The following is a 22,683-nucleotide window of genomic DNA, read 5'->3' on the forward strand; positions in this document are numbered from 1 at the left end:
TAATTGTTATATGGTTATATAAGTCACTTACAAGTCAATGGCATCATAACATTTTAAGTAACGTTTGGATATTAAACACACAGCACATATTTTCCCCGTATGAACATATAAAATCATTGCAACACATTAGTATTGCTGAATCAGTGGGAGCCCTGGGCTTGTCTCCCTGCAACAAGACGGTCCTATCGAGGGGTGATGGGAGACAGTGATACTCGAAGGGGGTTCCTTATGTCCAGTCTATTTCGCAACTTAGTTTTCGTTGCATTCATTGCAAAGATACGTTGGAAATGGAAGCAACGTTTTCGGTGCTTTCGTGGCTATCTCAGGATATTTAATCTTGACTTTGATCCGGAATGCCAGCAGAGATGTTATGTCAAACATACTTTTCAGCCCGTCGTCATTTGCAAGCTCGAGGAGTTGACCTTCTTCCCACGCTGACATGGATGATGCGCGGGTAATGACCTCACGTGCGTAATGGCTCAACAGTGGCTGTACAGGGAATGAGGAAAGGTGCAGCTGACTCCTATCGCCAAATCATATTGTTTCCTCACGGCCCGGTAGTGCTTGCTTTGCGGCCCGGCACTGGTCCGCGGCCCGGTAGTTGGGGACTGCTGCATTACACAATACCTAATCCAGTACAGCCGATCCCCTAGTGGGCTCAACAACAAGCTGTTCTAAAAAGCCATCTCATAGACATTCTACAAATTCTCTCTCTTGAGGTCCGGTGCCGACCTGATTTTCCCAATCCACTCGCATGTTAAAATCCCCCACAGTTATCATAACACTGCCCTTCTGACAAGCCTTTTCTATTTCCTGTTGTAATTTGTAGTCCACATCACTGCAGCTGTTTGGAGGCCTATAAATAACTGCCATCAGGGTCCTTTTACCCCTGCGATTTCTTAGCTCAACCCATAAAGATTCTGCACCTTCCAATCCTATATCACCTCTTTCTAATGATTTATTATCATTTCTTACCAATAAAGCCACGCCTCCCCCTCTGCCTACCTTCCTATCCTTCTGATACACCATGTATCCTTGGATGTTCAGCTCCCAGAGACATGCATCCTTCAGCCACGTTTCAGTGATGGCCACAATATCATACCTGCCAATCTGTAGCTGTATGACAAGATCATCCACCTTATTCCTTATGCTGCATGTATTTAAGTATAACACCTTAAGACCAGTATTTGGTACTTTTTGCTTTGATTTCTCTGCAACTTTATTGCACTACAACTCATCCCAATGGCTACAAATTTGCCCCATCACCTGCCTGTCTTTCCTGACATCTTTACTGCTCACTATCTTTCTGTTTTCCCCTTCCTCCGCTCTGTCATTCCAGTTCCCATCCCCCGCCAAATTAGTTTAAACCCTCTCTAACAGCTCTATTAAACTTTCTTGCCAGGATATTGGTCCCCTTCGGGTTCAGGTGTAACCTGTCCTTTTTGAACAGGTCATACTTCCCCCAGAAGGGATCTCAATTATCCAAGAACCTGAAGCCCTGCCCCCTGCACCAATCTCTCAGCCATGCATTCATCTGCCTGATCCTACTATTCTTGCCCTCGCTAGCATGTGGCACAGGTAGCAATCCCAAGATTACTACCCTGGAGGTCCTGCTTCTCAGCTTCCTTCCTAACTCCTGGAAATCTCTCTTCAGGACCTCCTCCTTTGTCCTATCTATGTCATTGGTACCAACATGTACCAAGACAACTGGCTGCTCACCCTCCCCCTTCAGAATATTCAGGACCCGATCCAAGACATCCCGTACCCTGGCACCTGGGAGGCAACACACCATGCGGGTATCTCCATCAGGCTCACAGAATTTCCTGTCCATTCCCCTGACTATGGAATCCCCTATGACTACCGCATTCCTCTTCTCCCTCTTTCTCTCCTGCACAACAGCACCAGGCTCAGTGCCAGAGACCTGGTCACATTGGGCGTCCCCTGTCAGATCAACCCCCTTAACAGCATCTAGAACAAGATATTTGTTGCTGAGGGGGACAGCCACAGGTGTGCTCTCCACTATCTGGGCATTTCCCTTCCCTCTTTTGACAGTGACCCAGTTTTCTGACCCCTGTAGCCTAGGGATGACTACCTCCCTGTAGCTCCTGTCTATCACCTCTTCACTTTCCCTGATAAGCAGTAGGTGATCAAGCTGCAGCTCCAGATCCCTAACACGGTCTCTGAGGAGCTGCAACTCGGTGCACCTGGCGCAGATGTGGCCATCAGGGAGGCTGGAGGTCTCCCAGGATTCCCACATCTGACACCCTGAACAAAGCACTAACCCTGCAGGCATGCTATCTAATTCTACAGGAATGAAACAGGAAAAATAAGTCTACTCACCCACTTACCTCGCCAAACAGATGAACTTTTTAAACCGTTAGCTCGTACTGTTAGCTGAGAGCCCTGCTGTTCCTGTCTGTCCGGGCCGATTTGTGAAGGGGGGGGGGGGGGGGGAGAAAGAGAAGAGAAAAAAAAAAAGAGTTGGTGCTTCGCTCTCGCCTCTTCCCGTTTACCGCCAAAGCCCTACACTCTGCTACCACTCACTCCACTGCCCGCTGTAGTGGTCTCCTTCTTAAACTCTCCGCGCTGTCCTGTTGACATCATGCGCCTGTGCAGTCTCCTCCTTCTTGCACTCGAAGAATTAAAAAGGATAATTTGAGAATGGAGTGTAATGAGATAAAGTGGTTAATAATTAGCAGAGAATAACTGAAAGGGACATAACATATAACAGTAAGAGTGTAGCAGTAACAGGGACCAAGCAGGGAAAATTAAAGGCTCTATTTAAATGCTCAAGAATTTGTTAAAAAAATGCAAATTGATGGCACAAATACATAACTGGCCATAATCTAACATCATTTACAAAAAGATTTTTGCAACTGGAAGTTTGTGTGCAGTTTACTCATTCTCCCCTTCACTGTACGAGTTTCCTGCCAGTCACCCCTCTCACCACCTGCCCTCCTCATCTAGATCCACCTATCACTGCCAACTCTCGCTCCAACCATACCTCTCCACTCTACACTGCCTATAGTCCCTCCACTTTGTCAATCAGGCTGAATGTGAAATCTCAGCTGTCCACATATATACTCACTAATTTCCTCCAGCAGCTCATTTTATGCTTTTCAACTTAAGTTATCACCATTTCCTGTATATGAAGTCAGCTGGGGAAATTAGATCAAAAGGGCATTGGCAGATTTTGTAAGTACCATTTATCCCAATGTTAACATCCCCAATGAAGAATAAAATTCTATAGGAAGGGTAATTCATTCATGCCTAACTTTAAAAGTTAAAAGAAATGTTGGATTAAAAAAGTCTCCTAACAGTGAAGAATAAATGATAACCCAACAGAACAGAGTTTGTACAAGCAAGGATAAAGCAAAAATTGATGCTGGCCCCCAAGGCAGAAGGATTAATGATGCAAGATAAGGAAATGGTAGAGACATTAATCAAATATTTTCCATCAATGTAAAATAAATTAAATTAGAGTAAAAAAGGAAGCAGATCACGAGTAGAAAATATTGGAGAAACTAATGCTACTAAAATCTGACAAATACCGCAATCCTTATCTTAGAAGTGACTGCATAGTTGAAAGTCATTGTTTAATGGGAATAAACAATGGAAATATCCCAGCAGGTGAAACCATACAGTTTTGTTGTTCTTCGACAAATATACCTGTCTCAGACAAAGTACACTAGATAGATAAAAGGTATAGAAGGTTACCATATAAGGGAAGGTTAATTGGAGTCTAAATGAAAGAAGCAATTTCATTGACTCATAAGCATTGAGGTGGTTTAAAGAGGCTGTAGTATAAGGATGCCTTCCCTTGCTAGGGAAATCAAAGGCAAGGAGACCATCCCTGCATCAAGGAATGCACATTTAAGATAGATGTGGAGAAATTTCTTCTAGTAGTTGTGAACCATTGTGCTCCTCTATCTAAAAGAAAGCACTGGGCATTGAGATATTAATTATAATAAAGCACAGATAGATCTATGGATTGCCCCACATTCTCTGCAAGTTAAACACAAAAGGAAATGCAAGTTCAGAATGAAACTTCAGGCAAAGATATTCAAAACTCGTCAATAAGTCTGAAGTTTCTCCAATATTTGAACCTCTTCTTAAACAACAAAATTTAGTTTTGATAAAACATATAATTTATTATCATCAGAATTATACAAGATATTAACAACCAGTTATTTTGCAGCAAATACAACACATGGAGCAAAACTTTAATACAAAATTGAAGTTAACAATTTTGCAGATTTCATCTGAAATCAAATAATTTTTAATCTGATTTGAATACTAATGTCCTTGAAGTAATAATAATTGCTTTATATATTTTCCTGCCAGCTCATCATTTTGTATGAGAGTGGACAATAAACTGAGCTGAGTTGGTCAATCATCACTTTGGATCCTATTTGGAATCGAGTTCCATGACTCTTTTTATTCCAGATATGCACGCCATAAGAATTCTTCAGTAACTCTTGAGCCTCTGAGTGACTTACAACTTCAAAGTACTTTTTCCAGTCCTGCCAACGGATTGGATAAAAAGCCTCAGGATTTAGCATTTTAACCCCTTTGCACTGTTGTATCTTGGTTACACTGTTCTTTTGACACCACTTTTTAAGAATTCTAGTTACCAGCTGAGGTCCCTGGTGACCCCAGATCCAGCCATTATAGTGTTCAACAAAATCTTTCAAACAACGTCCAATATAGTCATGGTGTTGATTGAAGGCCAGAAAAGCTGTATTTACTAAATATTTTTGTTCTCTCCCAATGGAATTGGTAAGATTTAGCAGATTTTTAAGAACAATAATATCAGTGTCCAAGTAAATTCCACCATATTTCCAAATTACAGCAAGCCTTGCTGCATCAGAAATAGTTGTTATAAGATAGGGTTGCCACCATGTATTCAGTTGCAAATACCAGGAATACAATGGAGTATCTGCAAAAATCTCTTTCAGATCTATTGGCTTGATCTCAACATTTGGAAAGCAGTTCAATAGAGACATCTCTAGGGTTTGCTTACCACCTGTAGCTGTAAGCCCCTTCATATAAAAGACAACTTTGGCTGTGGGGTGAGACCTTGCAGCAGATTCCACAGAACACATGGTCAAAAATGTTGGGTTGGTTCGTTTGGAGGTCTCCAAAAAGAAAATAGTCCTATTACTTTTAGTGAGAGATGAAGCATTTCTCCCAAAATTAATGTCAACGGGTGGACATTTGATGTGGTTGGATTCCTTGTACTTCACACCCTGAAATCGTAAATCACCTTTGTTGCTATAGTAAAGCATTAATATAATCAAAATAAACAACTTCAATGAAAACAAAAGACACATGGACAACTTTAAGCACAAGTGATTCTTTGTAGTACCCCTTAATGCTAAACATGTATTCATGAAAGGATATTGCTGCTTCTGATTGCCATCAGTGGACATTCTTCAGGAATTTTTGCTGATTTCTTTGACTTTTGCAAAGAGAACACACCAATTCGTAGTTTAGATCCTTCTATAGACAAAAAGACAAAAATCAATTATTTGAACTATACTAGTGTGCATCTTCTCCTTATTGCTCCACCCACAGGCATAATCTTTTCTTTCTTTGTGCCAAATCCAAGCTCATCTATTATCCCTGAACATAACAATCCTCTTTGTCTCAACTAATGGTACAGGATTAAATTGGAACTTAATTAACCCAAAGCTTGAATGAGAAGGCAGTTCTCATGGGTTCTCAAGAGAAAGAAACTCTTGTCTTTGGAGATTGTGATGCAAGCCTTTCTCCCTCTGCTAGAATTGGAACTGGTCATTGTGATCATACAGCAGCGACATTTGAATCACTTACATCCGATGTTGAGACATTGAGGTACTTTCCAGTTTAAAATACACTGAAAATTTATGACACAAACTCTGTACAATTTTTTTTTTAAGCATCTCTAGTTACACTGAGTGCTGTTGCAGGAAAGCAGCATCCATCATCAGACACCCCCAACACACAGGTCATACTCCCTTCTCACTGCTGCCATCAGGAAAAGGTTACAGGAGCCTCAGGACTCAACACTACCAAATTCAGGAACAGTTATCACACCTCCACCATCAGCCCCTTAAACCAGTGGGGATAACTTCATTTAATTTCACTTGCCCCACTTTCATGGGAATCTTCATCTCATGTTCCCGATATTTGTTGTTTACTTATTTATCATTATTATTTTCTCTTTTGTATTTGCAGTTTATTGTCTTTTGCACCTTGGTTGTTTGTCTGCCCAGTTGGGTGTGGTCTTTCCTTCATTCTATTTTATGGTTCATGGATTTACTGAGAATGTCTGCAAGAAAGCAAGTCTCAGATGTGTACAAGGCTGAAAACTGAAATTAGGAAAATGGGTCTTACATTTCACTAGGGGTTCTCAAGGTCTGAACACGTTCTTGGTTTAATAGAAACGTAGAAAACCTACAGCACAATACAGGTCCTTCGGCCCATAAAGCTGTGCCGAACATGTCCTTACCTTAGAAATAACCTAGGGTTACCTATAGCCCTCTATTTTTCTGAGCTCCATGTACCTGTCCAGCAGTCTCTTAAAAGACCCTATCATATTCGCCTCTACCACCATTGCCGGCAGCCTATTCCACGCACTCACCACTCTCTGCGTAAAAAACTTACCCCTGCCAGAGCTAGAAATCCAAAGGTTTGAAAGGAAAGAGCCAGGGAACACATGCTAAACACATCTCTAGGGGAGTTTAATTAAAAATTGCAAATATATAACTGCCACCAATAAAAGTGTCTGTGTCTGTATGAGGAGTGGCGCGCCACACAGTCCCTCATTCCACGCCTTGTAAGGCATGAAAATGCCCGACGCTGGCCTCTCAGGCCTGAGTCAACGTCATCAATAGAGGTGCCTTTGAGCTATTAAATACAAGAGAATCTGCAGCTGCTGGAAATTCAGAGCACCTTACACAATGTGCTGGAGGAACTCAGCAAGCCAGACAGCATCTATAGAGGAGAATAAACAGTCGACATTTCAGGCTGAGACTCTTCATCAAGGCCAGAAAGAAAGGGGGAAAAAAGAGGTGGGAGGAGGGGTAAGAGTACGTGCTGGCAGGTGATAAGTGAAAGGAGGTGAAGGGGAAGATGGGGAATCAAGTGGGAAGCTGGGAGATGAAAGGTAGAAGAGGTGAAGGATTGAAGGAGGATAGAAGAGAACAGTCGGCCACGGAAGAAAGGAAAGGAGGGGCACCAGGGTAAGGTTATGGGCAGATATGGAGGAGGAGAAGGGGTGACAGAGGAACCAGAACGGGTAATGGAAAAACAGAATGGGGGAGAGGAGAGGATAATTACTGAGAGTTAGAGAAATCAATGTTCACATCATCAGGTTGGAGGCTACCTAGATGAAATATGAGATGTTGCTCCTAACCTGAGTGTGGACTCATTCTGGAAGTAGAAAGGCCATGTACTGACATACAGGAATGGGAAGTTGAATTGAAAGGGGTGGCAGATGAAGCAAATTTTTTCGCCGAGGTGGTCCCCAGTCTATGTCAGGTCTCACCAATGTAGAGAAGACTACAGCGGGAGCACCTTACCTGGAAGGATTGTTTGGGGCCATAAATGGTGGTGAGGAAGGAGGTGTAGGGGAAGATATGGTACTGGTCCTTCTTCCAGGGAAAGTGCCAGGAGTGAGATCAGTGGGGAGGGATGAGAGGATAAGGGAGTCACATAGAGAGTGATCCCAAAGGAACGCAGAATTGTCAATTTAAAAAAAAACTCTACATTATCTAATACCCTATGGAAAAGAAACTTCCCAATTTTTTGAGAAAACAGAGAAAATGATATTATTTTCCCAAACAATCTGATTAACTCTCCCTGCCCAGTGACATTATTTTGGCTCTCAATTGTAAAGTGTGTTGTCTCTGAAATAGCACATCAGTTTGGATGGAAGATTGGCTGGGCAACAGAAATCTGAGAGAATGCATAAATAATATTTTTGGCAAGATGTAACAACAGGTGTAAAATACATATCAGTGTCAGGCCTCAGTTTCTTACTATTTTTCTGAATAGCATAAATCAAGAGGCTAAATGTGGTGTTAAAATTGTTAAGAGTAAAAGGTGATTGGATTGATACATACAAGGTACTGAGGAATCTTGGCAGGATAAATGTAGAGAATTTGTTTCCTCCGAGGTATATAGGACTTTGGGTTCCTATTTAAAAATACGGGGTTTCCCATTACAGACAGTTGAAGAAATTGTTTTTCTCTCAGAATTGAGTGCATTCAGAACCCCATTTCTCTAACAGCAGTAGACACAAACTTTGACATTTTTTCTTTTTTACAGCAGAAGATGGATTCTTGATAAGCAAGCAAATTAATCCCAAGATGGCTGGAATGTAGAGCAAGTTTACAGTCAGATCAATCATGATCTCATTATATGATGCAGCCAAACAGAAAACATGAATAGCCTATTTCTGCTCCCAATTCATATATTTGTATAAATTGCTGCAAAAAAATGGTGCAGTTGTTTGTGCGTAACGTATCACTGACTAAACTGAGATTATTCCACTACTACTTTATTGTCACCAAACAATTGATACTAGAGCATACAATCATCATAGCGATATTCGATTCTGTGCTTTGCACTCCTGGAGTACAAATCGATAGTAAATATTAATAATTTAAATTATAAATCATAAATAGAAAATAGAAGAGAGAAAGTAAGGTAGTGCAAAAAAACCGAGGCAGGTCCGGATATTTGGACGGTACGGCCCAGATCTGGGTCAGGATCCATTCAGCAGTCTATGCCGATAAATACCAATAATATGCTAATATAAGAGAAATAAACACGGAATCCTTAGAAAACTTTTGCTAAGAAATTGAAACCTTTTATCTTAAATTATAAGTTATACTATGTTATAACTTAATTTTATAGTAACATTTTAATTATCTGGATTGTAATTTGCATGGATCTCTGCTAACCTGGTGGGGAGGGGAGTTCATGGGGTGATTACAATTAACTTTCTCATAATGTCAAAAGATCTTCTCTTTCTCAGATCTTCAGACTCATGAATTGGTGTCACAGGTCTTCACAATATTAACACATTTCGTTCCCAAGCTTTGCCTAATTATTGCCGCTAAATTCTGATCTCTATTAAAACTTGAAAAAAGACACCTTTACAAGAATGAAGAATATACTGACCAATACTAAACTAGGCAATGACAACCCACTTCAGAGTACTGAAATGTTACATTTATCCAGTTATATTATATGGCTCAGAATGTTGGACAATATCTAGTAACATGAGGAAACGAATTGAAGCAGAGATGTGGTTTTTGAAGAGGATGCAAAGAACATCATGGACAAAACGAATATCTAATGAGGACGTCATGAACAGAACAAACACAAAAAGAGAAATAATGTATGAGATCATGAAACAGCAGTGTAACTTCATTGGACATGTGATTAGGAAAGAGTTAGAATGCATGGTAATTATGGGAAAGATTGAAGGGAAGAAAGCAAGAGGAAAACAATGACAAATGGTGATGGAGACAGCAGCCAGAGAACTGGAAATGAATACCAATGAATTGACCCACTTGACCTGAAACAGGAGCGTGTGGGCCATGGCAGTCAAAGCTCAAACTGATGATGATGATGATTAAAATGTGCCCTGATGATGGCATGGATTGAACAGTTCTTCCGTGATTTCCCGTCCACCCCTGCAATTAACTTGCTGATAATAAAACAGAGCAGAAAGGCAAGCTGCGAGGCTGTAAAGTATCTGCAGAGAGGCTCGGACAAGTAAAGTGAGTGGATGAGGGGCAGATAGAGTAATATGGGGCAACTATGAGGTTAGCCCCAACTTATCTCCTCTAACTCCAATTGTTTAGAAGGTGAGAAATTAGGAAAAGCTGATATACAGAGGATCATGAAACAAAATTTGTAGGTGTAGGTGGTAGTATATAAAATGATGAAGGGTCTCAGCCCAAACCATCAACTATTTACTAATTTCCATAGATGCCGCCTGACCTGCTGAGCTCTTCCAGCATTTTGTGCGCGTTGCTCTGGACTTTCAGCATCAGCAGAGTCTCTTACATTAAAAAAAATAAAGTGAAAAGAGTTAAAAGTGGATAAATGATAGAACAGAGCTTTGATAAGACCAGATTTAAATGGTTTCAATTTTTATGTCTCAAGGTGATGGGGGGGGGGGGGGAGGGAGGAGGAGGGAGAAGGTGGTGGTGTAAATTGTCCAAAGTGCAAGAATTCTTTCAATATGTGGGGAATATGATTCATGGACACATGATGAATAAGGTTAAGGCAATCCTCTCTAGAACTTAGAGGCAGCAGAATTGTTAGTAGCCTGACAAAAACAGAAATAAAGTTTCTGTGAGTGAATAACAAAGCTGATACATGTGGATTATGTTCTCTGACTGGAAAGTACAAGATTACAAAAACGAGGATGCAATATCCAGAATACATGTTTTTACTCAGAAGCTGTAATTCTTCCAAATTCTCCAAACAATAAACCTCCAGCATTTTTATGTTCAGAGATAAGCTCATTAACCTATGGACAATGAAGATAAGCAAGGTTGGGTAAGGCAAAGGGGAAAAAGAAGTAATCATTTATGGTGTAGAGCAGGCTTGAGGCCAGGTTCTATATTTTACAATTGCCCAACTCTTCCTCCTACGGATCACTCTGCTCTTGATCATCATTCAATTCGTTATTTCCTTCTTCCTCCTTCACTTTCGTCAGACATAATTTTGAACCAATATCTCAAATTGCAATAGTTTCCATGTACAGCTTATTTATTAATAAAGTTTTTGCTAATGTTGCAAAGCAGCAGCGAAATACCCATCACCCACTGGGATACACAGCTGTCATGTTGTCTTGGTGATTAATGTCTTCGCCAAAGCCATTGTTACCCTGGGGCATGGATTACTCTACTGATTCTTATGTTAGTGATGTTTATGTTGGTATGATTTAGAGTGTGATCTTATTACTAACGTCCTTTTGGAGAGCAGAGAAACCCAAATTCCCTCAGGCGTCGTCAGGATTGCCTAGTGTCCTAGTATCATGTACAACATTGATAGCTAATGTTGATGTTTGTTTTCAATCACCCGAAGTCTGCCTGTTTTTCCAATACGCTCTCATTTTTTTTGATGTTATGATTCAGCTTAATTTTCCCCTTTGATTTACACTAGCACTTAAATTTCATTTGAAAGATTTGCCGGCATTTTCCATTCTTTTCATTTGATGTGTGCTTGACGACAATATTAAAATTCTGCTTCACCGAAATCACGGCTTAACTTGGCTCAGATTTCTACTCTGCATCTTAGGTGAACCTTCGCAGCGCTAACATAGATATTCAGTGCAGCCTCAGTTTAGCAGGAGGTTACATGAGCAGTCTGGGGCTAAAAATCTAGTTCCACCTCAGCCGAGAAAAGAGAAAATAATTTGTTTGGGAATGATCCGTCCTGACGAAGGGTCTCGGCCCGAAACGTCGACTGTACCTCTTTCTAGAGATGCTGCCTAGCCTGCTGCGTCCACCAGCAACTTTGATGTGTGTTCCTTGAATTTCCAGCATTTGCAGAATTCCTCGTGTTTGCTTAGGAATATTTTAGAGTCACGGGTAACTTTGGACCTCCCTATTTTAAATTGAATCAATTCTCGACTCTAGACGAGCAACATGTCAAATCAAAAGTACTGGAGCATTCGACAGGGTGATAAGGTGACACTGGTGTGTGGTAGAGGGACAGCAATGGGTGGGGGTAAAGACACGCAAGTTGTAATTGTGAATTTTTTTTTAAATGCACATGAATACAATTTGGTGACCTGAGACTTAGCCCAGATATGGAACATGTCTTTTGAAATACATCGAGTATGAGGGAGATAAAGAGAGAAACCTTGATGGGTTTTGTTTAAAAGGTTTCATGTGGACACTCAGAAATTAAGGAACTGTTCCACAGAAATTCAAGGAGAATTCCTTGGTAGTCAAAATTGCAATATGGCAGCGAGAACTGCAGAATAACCTATCGAAACTTAATCCTCGTCTCTGGATTCATAATTTAATGTAATGCATAGAAGACATTGTTCCAACTCTGTTAAAAAGCTACCTCCTTGACACTCACCTCTATCACTGGCTCTAGTCCTAGCGATGTTTGCCTTGTTTAAGAGGCGCTTCCGTCTGCTAGAGAAGAGCCTCAGCTCCTCCACGGGTGTTGTCTCTCCGAAATTTGCGCTCTCTTCTTTCTCTCCACGTGGGGTTTCTCCCACTTCGCTAAGATCTGCGGGTCGGTAGTTTAGCTGACCACGATGAATTGCACTGAGCGTAGGGCGAGTGGCAGAATCGATGAGAATGTGGAAAGGAAGCTGCAGGAAAAAAATTACAGAAAAGGAACCGATTTGCTCCATGAGCCAGTATGGTTTCGCTGGGCGAAATGGCCTCACTTTCTGTCGCAAGCAACCAAATGCTCGACTCAGTAAAGGCTCAGTCCTCTTTTCGGGATTTTCTGGTCAGCATACAGGTCGAATATCAGGGCACTAGGCTGACTGAGGTGATAAAGTTGTAGTGACTGAACGGGGAGGAGAGGTGAGCTATGCCGAGAGGCGCTTCCTTGTTTCTGCGCACAACATCCGACACTCACGGGGAGAAGAGGCGAGGGAATGAAAGGGACAGTCAAAGGCTCAGTACTCACCGACCCAGCGCTCAGGCCAGCGGAACACACGCCTACAGCTCCAGGTGATAGTTCAGTTTATACGCTGTCCCTCGTGAAGGTACTCGTGTGTACCGACATCGCCCGCGGCGCTCGCACAGTCGGTAGAAACAACGAAAACGGCCGCTCACGCCGTTTTTACAACACTGGATTGAATTCCACACATTGGGAGACCCGGGACCAGCATAGTTAGTGGTAGAAGAGAGAAAGATTTAACAATACCACCTTCTCTCGAGAACTATGTTTTATCTGTCTCATTCTGGCTCTGATCTTTCATGGAACGAATCCCAATCCATTTTCCACTATCAGTCGCTGGCGGAGGTGGAAGATACCAGAACCTACGATTTCAGTGCTTGGTTGTTGTTCTAACACTAGGCTTATTTCTACACAGCCTTGCTACTTGACCCGCTTAGCGTTGAGACCAGTTGTTGTTTTAAAGTCGTTCCAGATATTGCGCACAATCCACCATTTGCAGTCACATATACTGATAGACAAAATCGGAACTACATTGTCTTGATCAAATGTTAAACACGGCGTGAATTCAGAGTGAAAGTCAACTACAGTGGGTTATTAAACTGGAGAACTTTTGGTCAGGTCCTTGAAATGCCAAAATCTTAAACGCCTCCCAGAAGCGCTCTCAACGCGCCTCTATTCTGTAACTATTACACCCAATGCCTCCTATCCTGTATCATCGTGAGTTGCTTAAACACTCCAAACAAGCTGGCAGAACATTAATTAGGAATCGGTTAACATACATTGAAACGCATGTGCGTTCATTTAAGACTAAACAATTTCTTATTAAGCTCCCCTCCGCCCTTTACCAAATGACGGGAATGTAAAGTCAGGATAGAGTACGTACTGTCTGGATATGCACCCTCCCCGTCTCAAAATCAATAGGTCGGGTGGTAAAGTCAACGAAGTGAAGTGGGTCTCTCTGTCAGCTGCGTGATCTGCTAAGTGTTTCCCACATTCTCTGGTTTTATTTCAACATCAACGGGTTTCTTTTGGAGAAGGGTGAAAGTTCAGGCTGGAGATGACGCGGAGTGCAGGTGACCTTGAGGTGAATTTGATTTGGTAGGAGGGAGGGGCGCTTCAACCAATGATCTCATTCTTACAAGTAAGGATCCCAGTAGTACATTCAATTTACTATGGAGATGACGAAGACATAACAGAGAAAATGACAAAGCGCTGTTCTTTTAAGATTCTCTTTCCACAGATACTTGCTTTTGTTTACATTCTGTTAGCTGATTGTGGCAGAGAAGAGCATCATTAGAAAACTGTAGAAAAACTACAGCACAGAAACAGGCCTTTTGGCCCTTCTTGGCTGTGCTGAACCATTTTCTGCCTAGTCCCACGACCTGCACACGGACCATATCCCTCCATACACCTCCCATCCATGTATCTGTCCAATTTATTCTTAAATGTTAAAAAAGAACCTGCATTTACCACCTCGTCTGGCAGCTCATTCCATACTCTCACCACTCTCTGTGTGAAGAAGGCCCCCCTAATGTTTCCTTTAAACTTTTCCCCCCTCACCCTTAACCCATGTCCTCTGGTTTTTTTCTCCCCTTGCCTCAGTGGAAAAAGCCTGCTTGCATTCACTCTATCTATACCCGTCATAATTTTATATACCTCTATCAAATCTCCCCTCATTCTTCTACGCTCCAGGGAATAAAGTCCTAACCTATTCAACCTTTCTCTGTAACTGAGTTTCTCAAGTCCCGGCAACATCCTTGTAAACCTTCTCTGCACTCTTTCAACCTTATTTATATCCTTCCTGTAATTTGGTGACCAAAACTGAACACAATACTCTAGATTCGGCCTCACCAATGCCTTATACAACCTCATCATAACATTCCAGCTCTTATACTCAATACTTTGATTAATAAAGGCCGATGTACCAAAAGCTCTCTTTACGACCCTATTTACCTGTGACTCCACTTTTAGGGAATTTTGTATCTGTATTCCCAGATCCCTCTGTTCTACTGCACTCCTCAGTGCCTTACCATTAACCTTGTACGTTCTACCTTGGTTTGTCCTTCCAACGTGCAATACCTCACACTTGTCTGTATTAAACTCCATCTGCCATTTTTCAGCCCATTTTTCCAGTTGGTCCAAGTCCCTCTGCAGGCTCTGAAAACCTTCCTTACTGTGTACTACACCTCCAATCTTTGCATCATCAGCAAATTTGCTGATCCAATTTACCACATTATCATCCAGATCATTGATATAGATGACAAATAACAATGGACCCAGCACTGATCCCTGTGGCACACCACTAATCACAGGCCTCCACTCAGAGAAGCAATTCTCTACTACCACTCTTTGGCTTCTACCATTGAGCCAATGTCTAATCCAATTTACCACCTCTCCATGTATACCTAGTGACTGAATTTTCCTAACTAACCTCCCATGCGGGACCTTGTAAAAGGCCTTACTGAAGTCCATGTAGACAATATCCACTGCCTTCCCTTCATCCACTTTCCTGGTAACCTCCTCAAAAAACTCCAATAGATTGGTCAAACATAACCTACCACGCACAAAGCCATGTTGACTCTCCCTAATAAGTCCCTGTCTATCCAAATGCTTGTAGATTCTGTCTCTTAGTACTCCCTCCAATAACTTACCTACTACCGACGTTAAACTCACCGGCCTATAATTTCCCGGGTTACATTTTGATCTTTTTTTAAACAATGGAACAACATGAGCCACTCTCTAATCCTCCGACACCTCACCTGTAGACAGCGACATTTTAAATATTTCTGCCAGGGCCCCTGCAATTTCAACACTAGTCTTCTTCAAGGTCTGAGGGAACACCCTGTCAGGTACCGGGGATTTATCCACTTTAATATTCCTCAAGACAGCAAACACCTCCTCCTTTTCAATCTGTACAGTTTCCATGATCTCACTACTTGTTTCCTTTAACTCCACAGACTTCATGCCAGTTTCCTTAGTAAATACAGACGCAAAAAACCTATTTAAGATCTCCCCAATTTCCTTTGGTTCCGCACATAGCCGACCACTCTGATCTTCAAGAGGACCAATTTTATCCCTTATGATCCTTTTGCTCTTAATATACCTGTAAAAGCTCTTTGGATTATCCTTCACTTTGACTGCCAAGGCAACCTCATGTCTTCTTTTAGACCCCTTGATTTCTTTCTTAAGTATTTTCTTGCATTTCTTATACTCTTCAAGCATCTTATTTACTCCCTGTTTCCTATACATTTCATACAACTCCCTCTTCTTCTTTATCAGAGTTGCAATATCCCTTGAGAATCAAGGTTCCTTATTCCTATTCACTTTGCCTTTAATCCTGACAGGAACATACAAACTCTGCACTCTCAAAATTTCTCCTTTGAAGGCTTCCCACCTACCGATCACACCTTTGCCAGAGAACAACCTGTCCCAATCCTTGCTTTTTAGATCCTTTCTCATTTCTTCAAATTTGGCCTTCTTCCAGTTCAGAACCTCAACCCTAGGACCAGATCTATCCTTGTCCATGATCAAGTTGAAACTAATGGTGTTATGATCACTGGAACCAAAGTGCTCCCCTACACAGACTTCCGTCACTTGTCCTAACTCATTTCCTAACAGGAGATCCAATATTGCATCCCCTCTAGTTGGTCCCTCTATATATTGATTTAGAAAACTTTCCTGAACACATTTTACAAACTCTAAACCATCTAGACCCCTAACAGTATGGGAGTCCCAATCAATATATGGAAAATTAAAATCCCCTACCACCACAACTTTATGTTTCCTGCAATTGCCTGCTATCTCTCTGCAGATTTGCTCTTCCAATTCTTGTTGACTATTCGGTGGTCTGTAATACAATCCCACTAATGTGGCCATACCTTTCCTGTTTCTCAGCTCCACCCACAAGGACTCAGTAGACAAGCCCTCTAATCTGTCCTGCCTGAGCACTGCTGTAATATTTTCCCTAACAAGCAATGCTACTCCTCCACCTTTCATTCCTCTGCCTCGATCACATCTGAAACATCGGAACCCCGGAATATTAAGCTGCCAGTCCTGCTCCTCCTGTAACCAAGTTTCACTAATTGCTATAATGTCATAATTCCACGTGTCAATCCACGCCCGCAACTCATCCACCTTTCCCGCAATACTCCCAGCATTGAAATATATACACCTCAGAAGATTTTTACCACCACTCACAACCTTTCTATTAGCGGATTTGCTTGAACTTTTAACATCATTTATTTTCACCCCAGCCACACTGTCAGCTCTGGCACTCTGGTTCCCATCCCTCTGCAAATCTAGTTTAAAGCCTCCCCAATAGCACTAACAAACCTCCCTGAAAGGATATTGGTCCCCCTGTAGTTCAAGTGTAACCCGTCTCTCTTGTACAGGTTCTACCTGCCCCAGAAGAGGTCCCAATGATCCTGAAATCTGAAACCCTGCCCCCTACACCAGTTCCTCAGCCACTTGTTCATCCGCCAGAGGATCCTATTCCTACCCTCACTGGCACCTAGCACAGGTAGCAATCCTGAGATTACCACCCTTGAGGTCCTGCTTTTCAACTTCCTACCAAGCTCTCTATACTCTGTCACCAGGACCTCCTCACTCTTCCTTGCTATGTCATTGGTACCGATGTGCACCACGACATCTGGCTGATCACCCTCCCACTTCAGAATGTCATGCAATCGATCAGAGACATCCTTGACCCTGGCACCCGGGAGGCAACAAACCATCCTGTCACGACCACAGAACCTCCTATCTGCACCTCTAACTATCGAGTCCCCTATCACTACCGCTCTTCTCTTTTTCCACCCTCCCTTCTGCACTGCAGAGCCAGACTCAGTGCCAGAGATCCGGCTACTGCAGCTTGTCCCAGGTAAGTCATCCCCCCCAACAGTATCCAATGTGGTATACTTGTTGTTGAGGGGAATGGCCACAGGGGAACCCTGCTCTGCCTGCCCTTTCCTCTTCCCTCGCCTGACAGTGACTCAGTTTCCTGTCCTCTGCTCCTTTGGCGTAACTACCTCCCTGTAGCTACTATCTATAATCTCCTCATTCTCCCGAATGATCCGCAGATCATCCAGCTCCTGCTCCAGTTCCCTTATTTGATAGAATCTGGCCTATCAAAGGAGGCATAACCAACCCAGTTGTGCATAGTACTAGTTGCACTTGAATTTGGTTCACAGTTGGATTAAAGACCAAAGCTCAGGGCTGTATAAGAAAGGCAGACCTGGGAGCAGGTTTGCTTTCCAAGTGGGAGTGGATCAGAGGTCTACAGTTTCAAAGTCATTGTCCAACTTCCTCACTGCAGAAGCATGGAAGGGTGGGACAGTGGGAAAGACAATGTGGCTACCTGATTGACTCAGTTCACTTCTGGAGAAAGTCAGTAAGAAATATTGGAAACAAGAGAAAATCTGCAGATGCTGGAAATCCAAGCAACACACACACAAAATGCTGGAAGAACTTAGCAGGCCAGGCAGCTTGTATGGAAAAGAGCACAGTTGACATTTCAGACTGAGACCCTTCAGCAGGACAGGGATATTGGAAACAGTTTGGCTCAGGATTGGGGAAATAATAAAGTGGTCTGAGTAGTTCTGGTTTAAGATGGTGCTACCAAACGTGCAAAAGTTCATTGGTAGTTCAAAAGGCAAGCAGTTCAACTAAAAACACCTTTTCTGAAGGAAATTATCGCTGCAAACAATGAAGGGGTGAGTGAAGGTGAAGCAAACTGGAGGGATGAGCCATGCTGGTACGTTGCAGAATCGACGCAGAAGGAGTGAGCCATTCGGAGAGGAGAAGTCGAGGCAGAGGAGTTCCGATGCCCATGCAACTGGCCCGGGTGAGAGGTTGGATCATTCTGGGTGCCAAGCCGATTTGGAGAAACCGAGAGTGGCTTCGGGCTGGGAGTCAAAATCTGGGCCCAGTGCAAATTGGGGGAGTGGTGGCTGGCGTGATCTAAGCCTGATGCCTTTTGCAATGTTGGGGCCTGGGTTCTAGCGTGAGGTGCAATATGATGTTTAAGCAATTTAATCGCTGGCCCAGATAAACTGGAAAGACATCACTCACTCTCCCATGATCTTCTCTCCTCTCTCTGTGGTGCTGAGGCTATGAAGGCTGCTGTGGTTTCTGCCCACTAATGTGATGGACGAATACCGAGGCTTTGGGCCTACTCCGGGATTTGGATCAAAGGACTCAATTTCATTCCTAATGTTGTCGCTTTTATTGTTTTCATGATTTTTGTTTAAATGATTTTTCCCTTTTGCTTTAAGCATTTTGCTTAGAGACTTAAGGGACTACAGATGCTAGCATTGGAACAACAAAAAAATCAAATGCGGGAATTCAAAGTGTCAAGTAGTTTTTGTGAGGTAAAGAAATTATTGCTGTTTTGGGTTGAAACTTTGCGTCATGTTTTGTCAAAGTTCACTTTTGTTTTCTAAATTAAGACTGATTTGATGATCTTCAGGAAAGTTTTTTTTGTGTCGTTTGTTCTTAGTAATAACTTTGATGAATGTGAAATGCAACCAGCTGAAGGGCAAAGTCTGAACCAAATGATCACAGTCCTGCATGTTTGCAAGGAAGTTACTAAATTCTTGGAGTTGTTGCAAGATTTTGGGCCTCTTGTTGTTCAATAGACTCATGTAAAAGGAAAAGAATGGAATCCATTATGGCTCTCCTTTGTCATTTTTGGAAGTATAACTGTTAAAAGTTAAATAAACAATATGAACACAATAGCTTCTCTCTAGATTTATCTACAGTGGCAGCATTGCAGCTTGTGCAGTGTGAGTATAATACATTATTTTCATACTGCTTTGTTAAAACTCACACCGTGTAACTTTGAGATCGATATTCAAATGGAATGGCTGAAATAGTAAGATTACCTCTTATTCTACTAAGTGCCTATGAGCAGAGTCCAAATGTGTTAAACCTTTTCCCATTGAATAAATCCTCCATATTATTCAATTAAACCTTCTCTGAGTAGCCTCCAATGAAATAAAATCTTTCTTTACATAGAGAGAACAAGGTTGTTGACAATTCTCTTTATGTGATCTCATGAGCTGCAGTTAGAACTCCTCACTTTTGCACTCCAACTCTCCTGAAATAAATTCCATTTGCCTTTCCTATTAACAGTGCTACTCAGGTGCTTGCTTTCTATCTTTCATGCACAAGGGCCTTCAAATCCTGTCGGTTTGGAACTTTTTGCAGTTCTTTTTCTCTTCATTTAAATACTCTTCTTCCTTTGAAAATGAAGGACTTCCACATAACAGTCCTGCTGCTGAACTTTCCCCCATTCACCTAGCCATGAAATTTCTCTCTAAACTGTCTGTACCCTCCTCACAAACTTACCTTTCCATCTATATTCATGTCTTTTGCAAATCTGACTACTGTACATTGGCTTCCTTCCATCAAGCCTTCAGCCTCCACCAAAAGTGGGAATGGTATTTCTCTGTCTTTTTATCCTTCCACAAATGTTGCCAGATTAGCTGAGTATAATATCCTATGTTTCAGAGAAATTGAGTGCTCAGAGAGTGCAATTATGCTCCAGTCACCTGTGGCATTGGCAAAATCACATCTGGAATTCTGTCTACAACATTGGTTTCCTTATTTAAGGAAGGATGTTGATGTATTGGAAGCAGCTCAGAGAAATGCACATTGGTTGTTTGTCAGTATTTGTGCGTAATTTTTCATTGATTCTATTGTATTTGTCTCTTCTACTCTAAATGCCCACAAGAAAATGAATCGCAGGGTAGTGTATGGTGACATACAATATCCATACTCTGACAATAAATTTACATTGAACCTCCGAACTTTGAAAGTTTATTAGACTATTACTTGGAATGAATGGGGCTGTTTTATGTAGGCCAAGCTATTTGCATCAGCTGGAGCTGACAAGAGTAGGAAGGGACTCGGGTGAAATATCCACGCCCCTGAGTGGTATTGAGTGGTTGGGTGTGGCTTGCACAGGATGGGGAAAAAGCTGAAGGAAGTTGTAAACTCAGCCAGCTCCATCACGGGCACTAGCCTCCCCAGCATCGAGGACATCTTCAAAAGGCGATGCCTCAAAATGGCGGCATCCATCACTGAGGACCCCCATCACCCAGGACATGGCCTCTTCTCATTGCTGCCATCAAAGAGGAAGAACAGGAGCCTGTAGACATACACTCAACATTTTAGAAACAGCTTCCTTCTCATCACCATCAAATTTCTGAATGGACAATGAACCCATGTACACTACCTCACAATTCTCTTCCTTTTTTACTCATTTAAATATACAGTATATAGATAGATTCTTATTGTAATTTATATGTTTTATTATGTATTACAATGTACTGCTACTTCAAAACAACATATTTCATGATATATGCCAGTGATATTAAACCAGTTTTTAATTCTGATGTGAAGACGATGATTCCTCTTGTGGAAGAATCTTTGATGGAGTTGGGTTTGGGAGAGTGTGGAGGATGAGTGTGTGGAATTTTCTCAGAGGGCAACATATCTTTGGAACTCACCACCTCAATAGCTGGCAGAAGAGGAGCCTTTGAATGTTGGTAAGGAAGATTCTTGGTAAACAAGAGGATGAGAGGTTCTTGTGGTTTGACAGGAAACTGGATGAAGTTCCAATCAGATCAGCCCTCATCTCATTGAAAGAGAGAGCAGGTGAAAGGGGATGAGTGGCCTAATCATGCTCTTAATACTTGTGTTTGTGTTATTATGTGTGCATAATAAAGAACTCCAGTTCCTAGTGGGCAAAGCAAACAGTTCACTCGGAACCGAAAGCCTCGATGGTGACCTGGTCACACACGCTCAGTGCTGAACATTAATTCAGTAATAAAATGTTCTCGCCTTTTCTCACACCAAGTTTGTTTTTATTAAGAACAAATATAACATTGGGTCAGAAGTCAGCATGCGGTCTAAACACAGAGTAAGTGAAAACCGTGTGCAACTGAGAAAGAGATGCTAGTAACAGTGAGAAGTGAGTGTTCCAGAAGTCACCAAGTTCACCAAGAAATCCAGGTGAGCGGACAAGAGTTCCTGCAATGGATAACCTAAGTCCCGCTACACCTTTGCAGTTTACCAGTCATCTAATGGATAGTCGGAAACACTTCAAACAGCGATTCAATACATGTTTAGCGTCTGGTGAAAGGGGAGGGGCTGATGAAAAATTGAAAGCATCTATCTTTCTGCATGTAATTGGCGAAGATGCTTTGAACATCTATAACAGCTCTCAAATTGGTGAGACAGCTTTTACATTGGATTCTCTGATGACAAAATTTGAGGCGTATTTTGTCCCAAGTAAAAACATCAAGTTTGAGATGTTTCTGGTCACATGGAAAAAACATACAAAATGTTATCTTTGACCAATACTTAGGTGAGCTTCACACACTGAGTAAGTCCTGTGAGTTTGGAGATTTGAGAGACTCACTAGTCAGAGACAGAATAGTCTACAGAATCCCAGATAATGGGCTCAGAGAAAAATTGCTGCATGAAAAAGATTTGATGCTGGAAGAAACTGTGAGTATGTGTAGGGCAGTGGAGACCACATGAGCACAAGCTAAGGAGCTGCACAGGGCAGATACAACAGTGCATGGTGTGAAAACAGAGAGTCAATGCACAAGGCATTTTCCAAAGCAACAGTAAAACAAAAGGGAAGGCTCAAACAGCAAATGCAACAACTGTGGAAGTAGTCATATTCCAAAGACATGTTCTGGTTATGTAAAGTCCTGCAATAATTGTCCAAATCCATTTTGCAAAGTACTGCAGAGCTGGGGCTATGAAGAGAAAGCTGCAGACAGTTCATGAGGAAATAAAGGAAGTTTTTGTGGATTCTCTACAGACTGCTGGTGCTGGAAAAACAGAATGGATTGTTTCAGTGACTGTGAATGAGACAGTAATTCCATTCAAGCTTGATAGCAGAGCCCAAGTGAATCTGTCATCCATGGATAATTACAAAATAAAGTGGAAAAAAAAGTCACCTAGAATAAAAAAAAGTAAGTCACCCAGAATCAAACAGAAGTTAACTTTTGC

The 22,683-nt window shown here is 41.9% G+C and overlaps 1 pseudogene; it reads right to left on the reverse strand.

Moving 5' to 3' along the window:
- Positions 1-4,325: 4,325 nt before the first annotated feature.
- Positions 4,326-22,683, reverse strand: part of LOC140203293 (uncharacterized) — a 67,430-nt pseudogene continuing 49,072 nt past the window's right edge.

The sequence above is a fragment of the Mobula birostris genome, chromosome 9 (assembly GCF_030028105.1).
Source record: "Mobula birostris isolate sMobBir1 chromosome 9, sMobBir1.hap1, whole genome shotgun sequence".
NCBI classification, from domain to species: domain Eukaryota; kingdom Metazoa; phylum Chordata; class Chondrichthyes; order Myliobatiformes; family Myliobatidae; genus Mobula; species Mobula birostris.